Genomic DNA, 11,932 nt, shown 5'->3' with positions numbered 1-11,932 from the left:
AACACAATACTGTAAAGCAATTATTCTCCAATTTAAAAAAAAAAATGAAAAAAGAAGATAAACTTTGAAATATTTTAAAGTATTTTAATAAGGAAAAATATCAATATTTGACAAATCTGGTGTAATAGTTAGTAAGACTTTGATTATAATCCTCTCTCCAAATATAAAATTAAGTTGTATTGTTAGAGTCAGGTTACTGGTCACTGGGTGGGGTAACAAATGAATCTGTGGGGGTGCTGACTTTAGATAATGCTTTATGAAATTTAATTGAGCTATAGAGTAGTGATTTGTACTGATGACAAGCTATAATAATAATGGAGTAATCACACTTCAGGCATATAAAATGGAGTCGAGTGGTCAGTGAGATTCTGGTCTCAGAAACAAATATCTCTGCTCTACTAAGAACTTGAACTTTCTTTGAACTGTACCAGACCCAAGTACACCATTAGCTTTATTCAGAGCAAATTCTGCCAGCTGCAAACTTATGGTCTCAAGGTCTTCTCTTGTAACTATGCAACCATTTCAGACCCTAACCAATCCTTAGTTAACAAGAGCCCTTACTTCCTGCCAGGTCCAATTATAATTCTTGATAAATAACTCATGTAACTAACTATAACCTTGTGGTTTTTTTTACTTAGAAGCCTCCCCCATCTTGTCATCCCATGGAATGCAATTCAAGTGCTTCTTGAATCTGTGTTTCCTGGGTTACAGTCTTAACAAATCCCAAATAAGAACCTTTTTATTTGAATCAGGTCTCCATTTGTAAAGTTTTGGTTAGCCGTACAATATTTTCTATCTTTCAATAAAAGTTTCATGCAACATAAAATAGAGGGTAGACAGTACCTTGTGTTCTTTTCATATACATGATTTTTTAGTTGTAGGAAGTACAAATATTATATCATCAAAGTTAACCCTATTTAAACACGATATATGTGACCTTTGACAAATAATTTAATTGTCTTAGTAAAATAATAATTGGAGTACTTCATCCTTAAATTTCTTTCCATTCTATATATTGATGATTGCAAACTCATTTGTAAAAACCTATTTACTAGATGTTTAGTAGCTTGTTTATTAGTTCTCCAAATTTCATCAGAAAGGATTGTGAAACAAAGACATATTTTAGTTTCCTATTAAAAGGGATTTCCAACTGAATAAAACATGTTTTCTAAATTTTAATATTTTTTATTTAACTTGGAATATTTGCTTACTTTTAATCCTGCAAATTGTCAGAGTAGGCATTTTAAAACCTCATTAACAAATACTTTAGGGGCAGTGTTTGTTTTTGTTTATTTTTATAAATGGCACGCATGATTCTGGAGGGTTTTAGAAATATCCTGTTGTTGGCTCCGGATATTACTGGTGACTGAGATGATAAAACTTCCTTCTAGGTATCTCCTTTTTAAGGATAGACTGGTGCATGAGGGAAAACAGCTATAGAGGAAGAAGTAAATGATAGAAAAATTGGAGGAATACTTTATGAATTACTTCAAAGTTAGCAAGAGTGAGTCTACAAATATTTGAACAGATTGCATCTTTCAATGCTTGAGAGTTCATGAGAACAGGCAAGATCATACTGCATGTAGCTGATGGCCTGGTGGAATTCTTCAGATTGTTGTTGTTGTAGTCTTGTCTGACTCTTTGTGATTCTGTGCCCTGCAGCCTGCCAGGCTCCTCTGTCCATACCAGGCGAGAATACTGGAGTAGTTTGCCACTTCCTTCTCCAGGGGATCTTTTCCACCCAGGGACCAAACCCATGTCTCCTTCATTGGCAGGTGGATACTTTATCAGTGAGCCACCTGGAAAGCCTACTCATATACTATGGAGACAATGAATAGAGTCAGTATGGTGTGAGAAGTAATTTGAGAGTCAGAAAGACTTAAGGTTTGAATCAGACTCTACTTTGTACATCTGTAGAGTCAGATGCCTTATGAGAGATAGAAATACTTTCTACTTAAAGGCAGAAATGCCTTAGATGCTATAATAATTAAATAGAATTAGCATACAAGGTTCCTAGAGCACATCTGATTCACAGTAGATATTCAGTAAATACTAATTCATTTCTTCTGTTTCTTTGCGGAAATAAGCAGATTGAGGATTCTACATAAAATATTGGTTAATATTGATGCTTTTCTAATTTGATTTGAAAAAGAAAACTAAGATAAATCAATGAAAACATATATGACCCACAAGGGATATTTTAAATTTTCAAGGAAAAACTGAGAATCTTTAGTCTGAAAGAATTCTACTGTGAACAAAATCTCACATTAATAAAGGCTAAAGAAAGATCCTGTGTATGTGTGTGTTAGTCACTCTGTCAGGTCTGACTATTTTCAACGACACAGACTGTAGCTTGCTAGGCTCCTCTATCCATGGAATTCTCCAGGCAATCCTGGAGTGGGTTGCCATTCTTTCTCCAGGGGATCTATCAGACCCAGGGATTGAACCCAGGTCTCCTGCATTGTAGGCAAATTCTTTACCATCTGAGTCACCAGGGAAAGGAAGATCCTTCAGTTCAGTTCAGTCGTTCAGTTGTGTCCAATTCTTTGTGACCCCATGGACTGTAGTATACCAGACTTCCCTGTCCATCACCAACTCCCGAAGCTTTCTCAAACTCATATCCATTGAGTCAGTGATGCCATTCAAACATCTCATCCTCTGTCATCCCTTTCTCCTTCTGCCTTCAATCTTTCCCAACATCAGGGTCTTTTCCAACGAGGAAGGAAGACCCTCAGTTCAGATCAGTTCAGTCGATCAGTCGTGTCTGACTTTTTGCGACCCCATGGACTGCAGCACGCCAGGCCTCCCTGTCTATCACCAATTCCCAGAGTTTACCCAAACTTGTGTCTATTAAGTCGGTGATGCTATACAACCATCTCATCCTCTGTCGTCCCCTTCTCCTCCTGCCTTCACTCTTTCCCAACATCAGGGTCTTTTCCAATGAGTCAGTTCTACACATCAGGTGGCCAAAGTATTGGAGTTTCAGCTTCAGCATCAGTCCTTCCAATGAATATTCAGGACTGATTTCCTTTAAGATGAACTGGTTGGATCTCCTTGTAGTCCAAGGGACTCTCAAGAGACTTCTCCAACACTACAGTTCAAAAGCATTAATTCTTTGGTGCTCAAGCTGTCATTAGAGTCCAACTCTCACATCCATACCTGACTACTCGAAAAACCATAGCCTTGACTAGAGGGACCTTTGTTGGCAAAATAATGTCTCTGCTTTTTAATATGCTGTCTAGGTTGGTCATGACTTTTCTTCCAAGGAGTAAGTGTCTTTTAATTTCATGGCTGCAGTCACCAGGTGCAGTGATTTTGGAGCCCCCAAAAATAAAGTCAGCCACTGTTTCCACTGTTTCCCCATCTATTTTCCATGAAGTGATGGGACCAGGTGCCATGATCTTAGTTTTCTGAATGTTGAGCTTTAAGCCAACTTTTTCACTCTCCTCCTTCCCTTTCATCAAGAGGCTCTCTAGTCTTCCTCATAGGAAGACCCTTCGAGGTTACAAATTCATTAGTTTTATATCTCATATCTACTGAAGAGAACTAGACAAGCACTTTAAAAAGTATTCGCACCGTAATCTCAAGTACATAAAAGAAATTGTTGTCAAATGCAAGCTTATGTGCATGATGATCAGATTGTTAGGCATATCTCTCGAGGAGGAACCAAGACTTTGCCTGCATTCCTGCACTATTGCTTCTTGACTGCCTTTCCTTTGCTTCTGCCTTCCTTGATGCTTCAAATTAGTAACAGAATCTGCCCTTCTGATCTCAGGGAAGGTCTAGGAAGCTGAAACCCTTGTTCTTACAAACAAGAAATGGGGGAAACAGAAAAGCCTTTGTACCTGGTAGTGACCCACAGGGTCTTGCTTAGTTTCAAAATTTCATACACACATGTATACCTACACACATGTATGCCCACACACATGTACGTTAACACACATGTGTACCCACACACATGTATGCCCACACACATGTACATTAACACACATGTATACCTACACACATGTACATCCACACACATGTATACCCACACACATGTGGGCCCACACACATGTATGCCTACACACATGCATACCTACACACATGTACACCCCCACACATGTACACCCACACACATGTATACCCACACACATGTATACTTACACACACGTATACCTACACACATACACATGCTCATATGAAAAGTCTGAAAAGATACACATGAAATATAAATTGTAGTTTTCTCTAGGAAGTGGACATTAGAATACTTATATTTTCTTTAATAATCAACCTCATTTAATAAATGTCATGCATTGGCTTCCCTGGTGGCTCAGACAATAAAGGGTGTGTGCAATGCAGGAGACCCAGGTTCTATCCCTGGGTCAAGAAGATGCCTGGAGAAGGAAATAGCTACTCACTTCAGTATTGCTGCTTGGAACATTCCATGAACAGTAGAACCTGGCAGGCTACAATCAATGGGGTCACAAAGGGTTGGACACAACTGAGCAACTAACACTTTCACACTTCTGCTTTTCATGCACATTTTTTTTTTTCTGCACCAATCAGGATATGGCATCTTAGTTCCCTGACTAGGGATTGAACCTGTGCCCCCTGCATTGGGAGCCAGGGAAGTAGCAATACACATATGACTTTAATAACCAGAAAACATAGTAAATATCTTAGAAACAGGTTTTCAACTTTAGCCTGCTTTTGCTGACTTTCACCCTTGATAGCCTGTTATGATGAGGGCTGAAAAAATGATCATGGGAAAGAACATGGGATAACAATCCTCCATTTCAGTTATAATACAAAAGAAAGGCACAATGATATTGGAATGGAAGGAGAACAGACACTAGAGTGCATCAGGCAAAAATAGTACAAAGATACAAGAGGTCAGTGTGGGAAACAGCTGGCTTAGTGTTCAAAACACCACTCAGCAAAACTCATAAAGCCAAGGAGAGTCTTAAGTGTAGAAAATGAGGACAGCCAGTGACTATTCAGCTTACTGACCCTGAGCGCTACATTTCCCGAGACTGAAGTGATGATTCACTAAGAGAAAGTTCATCTGTGAATACAAATGCACAATGCAACAAAAGGGAGGAAATAAAAGCTCAGGACTGGGCAAAGCAACTGAGAAATTTTTGAAAGCCAAGAAAAAACTCAACAGTAGAATTCACAGAAGTCATAAAAACAGCAATAGACAGTATTTGTGAATAAGGTATAGACTTGGTATTTATATTGTACAATTACAAAGGAAAAAATTTAATCAATTCCACCACTCTGAAATACAGTAATTGATTTCTTCCCTTCATTTTATGTGTGTGGGTATGTGTGAAGAATCTTATTTTTTTATTTAATTTGCCTCATTGTCAAGGCTTTTAAAACTCAATGACTATGTGAGGGTTTCTGGTGTGTTTTCCATTTCTGATTGCTTGCTCATTTCTGGGAGCTATGTTTCACCATCAGTGGAATCATTTTGTAGTTTCCTGTGTGTTCGCTGGAACCAGGAGGCACCTGCCCTCCCAGAGACTGCTCCAGGCTGGATTTTTAAAAGTGGCTTTGTGGATCTTGGTGGGATCACAGACAGGGCTGTCTCTTTTATAGTATTGCTGTTTAGTCACTAAGATGTGGTGTCCTACCCTCTGCAGTTCTGTGGACTGTAGCCTGCCAGGCTCTTCTGTCCGTGGGATTTCCCAAGCAAGAATACTGGAAAGTGAAAGTTGCTCAGTTGTGTCTGACTCTTTGGGACCGTATGGACTATACAGTCCATGGAATTTTCCAGGCCAGAATATTGGATTGGGTAGCCTTTCCCGTCTTCAGGGGATCTTCCCAACCCAGGAATCAAACCAGGGTCTCCTGTATTGCAGGTGGATTCTTTACCAACTGAGCTATCAGGGACACCCTAAGAATATTGGAGTAGGCTGTGATTTCCTTCTCCAGGGGATCTTTCCCACCCAAGGATTGAACCCACATCTCCTGCATGACATGGGTATTCTTTACTACCTGACCCACGAGGGAAGCCAAATATGGAAGTCTCTTTTATATTTATATTTAGATATTGAGCTTATCATAGCTCCCAGCAGCCCAGCAAACTGCCTTGTGGGCATACACACAAGTCTGACACGGTGTTGGAGAAACTTGATCCTTCTGCTGGTCAGGCCAAGGACATCAGGCCAAACTGTACTATTGCTAAGTGTAGAGTAAGGGGTCAATAAGCTTGCACTCTGGTCTGACCTCTTGGGAGTTTCTTTTTCCCATCTGTGAAGGAAGAGATTGGATTAGAGGAAATGAAAGCTTATGCCAACCCAAGTGCTAGAATTTCTTGGATCCCTTGATCTAGACAAGAGTAAGATCTATATATCTTGTTTGCATCTTACTGTTACATCAAGAACCACTTTTAATCTGCTGAATTGAAATCAAAATACTATAGGGAAATAGAGAATCGGGCACCAATCTGTACTGACTCTAGGACAATAATGTCAATAGAAATAAAACAAAGTACCAACATGTTAGAGGTTTCTTTGTTTTTAGAGCTAGGCAATATGAGACTGACATGATACCATGACACACTTTAGCCATATATTACTATAATAATGATAAACACAAAAGATAGCCTAATAAAATTAAAATATCTAAAAAACATTCTAATAAGAAAAATAGAGCATATATAATCCAGTAGAAATCTGTGGAGTATTATGTGCCTAATTTAGTCTGAAACAAAAACACCTACAAGGTACTTATGGGTACACAGGAAATTAGTGTGAACTTTATAAACTGTTGAATTTAAGATAAATTAGTAACTATTTTTTATTGAAGTATAATTGACACATAACATCACATGAGTTTCAGGTGTACAACATAATGATTCCATATTTGTATATATTTTGAAAAAGTGAAAGAGAAGTCACTCAGTTGTGTCTAACTCACTGCAACCCCCAGTACTGTAACCTGCCAGGCTCTTCTGTCCATGGGATTTTCCAGGCAAGAATACAGGAGTGGGTTGCCATTTCCTTCTCCAGGGGATCTTCCCAACCTCAACCTAGGGATCAAACCCAGGTCTACCTGCATTGCAGACAAACTCCTTACCATCTGAGCCACCAGGGAATCCCGTATTTTGACATGATCACCACAATGAGTGTAGTTTACATCCATCACCACATAGTCACAAAAACTCCTTTCTTATGTTGAGACATTTTAAGATTTACTCGTAGCAAATCTTGAGGTAAGCAATGTAATATTATTAATATAATTATCATGCTGTATATTACATCCCCATGACTTACTCACTGTATAACTAAAAAGTTATACCATTTTACCCCCTTCCCTCATTTTGCCCATCCCCCTAGTCCCTGCTTCAGGCAACCACCAATCTGTTTTCTATATTCATGAGCTCATTTTTTTTTCTGGGGGAGGGGGATTTTTAGTTTAAAATCCCATATATCATATAGTATTTCTCTTTTCTTTCTGACTTATTTCACTTACTGTAATATCTTTAAGCTCCATGCCTGCTGTCCAAACATTTCATTTTTTATCATTTACTAATATTCTATTTCTCAGGCTGAATAATAGACCACATTTTATTTTTCTTTTCATCCATTGGTGGATATTAGGTTGTTTCCATGCCGTGGTTTTTGTAAATAATGTGGCACTGAACATGGACACACATATATCTTTTTAATTAGTGTTTCATTTTCTTTGCATAAGTACCCAGAAGTAGAATTTCCAGATCACATGTTACTTCTATATTTAATTTTTTGAGGAACATCCATAATGTTTTCCATAGAGGATCCACCAGTTGACTTTCCCACCAACAATGTACAAATGTTTCTTTTTCACCACATCTTTGCCAATACTTTCAATTTCTTGTCTTTTGGATAATAGCCATTCTAAGAGGTGTGAGGTAATATCTCACTGTGGTTTTGAAATATACTTGCCAAGTGAATATTGATGTTGAGCACCTTTACATGTATCTTTGGACATTAGAATTTTTTTTTTTAATAATGCCTACTCAGGCCCGCTGGCCATTTTTTAACTAGATTAATTTTTGCTACTAAGTTGTATGGGTTCCTTATAGATTTTGGATATTAGCCCCTTATCAGATATATGATTTGCAAATATTTTCTCACATTCAGAAGATTGCTGGTTTTGTTGCAGGTTTCTCTTGCTGTGCATTTACAATATAAAGACAATTACAGAGGGAAAAAAATACAATTTTACCAGTCTGAAATAATAGATTTATTTTTTTCCCACTCTTAATTTGCAGCTATGAAATAAATAAGACATGGGGAAATAATGTATAGCATGCCTATAGTGACTACAGTTAATAACACTGTATTATATCAAGTTGCTAAGAGTAGATCTTAAAAGTTTCCATCAGAAGAAAAAAAATGTATTACTATGTGTGGTGATGGATTTTAACTAGATTTATTGTGCTGATCATTTCTCAATGTTATGCAAATATTAAGTCACGTTGTGCACTTAAAACTAATAAAATGTTATGTCAGTTATATCAATTATAAAAACAAAGAATATGTAATTTATATTTCAATGCACTGGAAATATATAGAAATAAAATTACACACATAATATATTTATGCATGTATATCATTTTTTTCAAACTTGAAATCATAATGTAGATTCCACTTTGTCTTCTAATATTCAGTTAGCATTTTATAATAAGTATTTCCCTAAGTCATTAAATTAATCTTGAAGATACATTTTGTATCAATTCACTATTAATTCTATTATAAATATATTAAAAATTTAATTATTTTCTTTAAATAAAAATATGACCAACATTCTTGTACATAAATTTTGTGTCCTTTTTCACTTTCCCTGGAATTCATTGGGTTAAAGATGTTTACAGTCTCACCAAATGTTTGTCCAGAATGCTGTGACAATTTCCATATCCATCAAGGCATCATAATATTTAACATATCTTTTTCAATTATCAATTTTATAAGTCTAAAATAAAAATGTCCCACTGATTTTAATTTTAAATTATGAGACTGGACATTATTCATAATCATTTGTGATTTATATTTATCCTGAGAATTGCTTGGCATAGTTTTAATAACGTCTTTATGTTTTTGACAATTTATGTAAATACTTTAACAATTTATTTTTAATTAAAGTAACTTGGGATGCATGAGATAATTAATGGAGTGTAGTAAGTGCAGTTGGGAAGGTAGCAGTCCTCATGTGTGTGCGTGTATGCTAAGTCACTTCAATCGTGTCTGACCTGCTGCCAATTATTAAAAACCTTCTTTTATATTCTCTAGAAGGCAATGGCACCCCACTCCAGTACTCTTGCCTGGAAAATCCCATGCATGGAGGAGCCTGGTAGGCTGCAGTCCATGGGGTCATGAAGAGTCGGACATGACTGAGTGACTTCACTTTCACTTTTCACTTTTATGCATTGAAGGAAATGGCAACCCACTCCAGTGTTCTTGCCTGGAGAATCCCAGGGATGGGGTCGCACAGAGTAGGGCGTGACTGAAGTGACTTAGCAGAAGGAGCAAGGAGTATCAGCGTCTTAGATTTAATGATATGCAATGACATTGTAAAAATAACAAACGCATATTGAAAAAGTAAAAATGATGAAAAAGACTTTAATATATAAAATGTCTCTCTGACTCCCAGTACCAATCACCAAAGATTTCATAAATTATATATAAACACATACAACTATTTTCTTTGTCTTTATGCATATATATATGTAATATAGCTATATACTAATATATATATTAATATCTGAGTGACAGAGATCTGGAACAATAAAAGTACATTCTGCTTCATATAACAAAATTGGAGATACTTGTTATCTTTAAAGGTAGCATCGTCAGCTACTACAATTCAAAATGGTTTTGGGAAAAATACAAATGATTGTCCTAAATGGCTTTTGAGAGAACCTCGGTTCTACTCAATCTTTGAGGATGGATTTGGGGAAGACAAGTTTGACATTCCTTAAGGTATACTTCCTCAGGTCTGTATAGGGAACAGAATATTGTTCTGCACATCTGATATTAATTTTAGATCTTTGGTGTACTGAATGGTTAATTATACCATCCACCAGGATAACTTAAAATTTTAAATGATTTTTAGTTTGTCAAAATAAGTAATATAATATAAAACCACAACGCTGAAATTCACACTGTTGACATGACTGACAAATGGAAAACAGCTTTAAAACTAATCCTTTACTGACTCAGCCTAGTCCCTCACTTTTGTTTGTTTTTTCCAAAGCAAATATGACAATTCTGAGAAAGGAATTCCACTTTTCATAACTGATGATTCATCGGAGATGTCCTTTCCTCAAATTCTCCCCTTTGATACAAACCCTTGCTACTTTAATGCTTCTTTTCATTTTTTGGAATCCTGTTCGACTAACCTGTTAAAATCACTTAGCGTCAGCTCCCTGGTTCCCTTTTCCCTCGAGGATGGAATGATCAGGGTCGTCAAAGTAATGTACAAAGTAATGTAGGGTCAAAACACACTTTCCCCTAAGATTTAAATACAGCACCACTAATCAAGCAGTAGGCAATCCCCACAGTCTGACCTCATTATGCCAAAGAAGTGAATTGAAAAGGAGGAGCGACTGCCGCGCTTGGAGCCCCTCAGCGCAGGCAGCGGAGGTGTAGGCTGTGGTGGAGGGATAGCGGAGGTGCAGGCTGTGGTGGAGGGATAGCGGAGGTGCAGGCTGTGGTGGAGGGATGGTTGACGCCGACAAGCCCGAGGTGATTATGGGCTCTGGCTATGACAGCATGCATCCGCACCTTGGAGCTGCTGGGTGAGCCTCGGGCAAAAACCTCACCCGCCCTGGCAGGAGAAACAGCCTCCGTAGCGTAGCAGCAGCTCCAGTGGCATTAAATGAAGAATGATGAATCAATCAAAGAGAAATCTGAATTAAGAGAAAAATCTACAGGAAATAAGAAGGCCAATAGTTTTCATTCTTACTCAAAAGATAAGAATTCAGGCAGTGAAGAAAGACGGGTCGAAATCCAAACAGAGTTTTTATTAGCAACATCCCATATGACATGAAATGGCAAGCTATTAAAGCTCTAAAGAGAGAAAAAGTTGGTGAGGTTACATACATGGAGTTCTTTAAGGATGCGGAAGGAAAATCAAGGGGTTGTGGTGTGGTTGAATTTAAAGACGAAGAATTTATGAAGAAAGCACTAGAAACAGTGAACAAATATATATTAGTGGAAGACCTTTGAATATTAAAGAGGAACATACTGGAGAAAATGCTCCTAGGGCATTGCAATGAACACGAAGATCATTTCCAGGAGGACATGTACCCAACATGGGATCAGGATTGATGAATTTACCACCTTCCAATCTCAATAATCCAAACATTCCTCCTAAGGTTATCAGGAAGTTGCAGGCTGGTAGACTTGATTCCACAATTTTTGTTGCTAATCTTGACTTCAAAGTTGGTTGCAAGAAGCTAAAGGAAGTGTTCAGCATAGCTGGAACTGTAAAGCAGGCAGATATTAAAGAAAAAGATGGCACGAGCAGAGGAATGGGCACAGTCAATTTTGAATAAGCAATTGAAGCAGTTCAAGCAATTTCTGTGTTCAATGGGTAGTTTTTGTTTGATAGACCTATGCATGTGAAAATGAATGACGTCTGTCTCTCATGAAAAGGGACTTATATAGTCCAGAAATACAAGAGAAGAAAAAAGATCTACAAAATCAACTCCAAACAATTAAGAAAATAGCAATAGGAACGTATATATCAATACTTACTTTAAATGTAAATGGACTAAATGCTCTAACCAAAAGACACAGACTGGCTAAATGGATACAAAAGCAAGACCCCATGTATATCCTGTCTACAACAAACCCACTTCAGACCAATGACACATACACACTGAAAGTGAAAGGATGGAAAAATATATTCCATGCAAATGGGAAGAAAAAGAAAGCTGGAGTAGCAATCCTCATAT

At 37.4% G+C, this 11,932-nt stretch overlaps 1 pseudogene; it reads left to right on the top strand.

The window, feature by feature from the left end:
• Positions 1 to 10,694: 10,694 nt before the first annotated feature.
• On the top strand, positions 10,695 to 11,626 carry LOC122450938 (annotated as a pseudogene).
• The last annotated feature ends 306 nt before the right edge of the window (positions 11,627 to 11,932 follow it).

This window comes from Cervus canadensis, chromosome 12, assembly GCF_019320065.1.
Source record: "Cervus canadensis isolate Bull #8, Minnesota chromosome 12, ASM1932006v1, whole genome shotgun sequence".
Lineage (NCBI taxonomy): Eukaryota > Metazoa > Chordata > Mammalia > Artiodactyla > Cervidae > Cervus > Cervus canadensis.
This window is presented reverse-complemented; position numbering and strand designations above follow the sequence as displayed.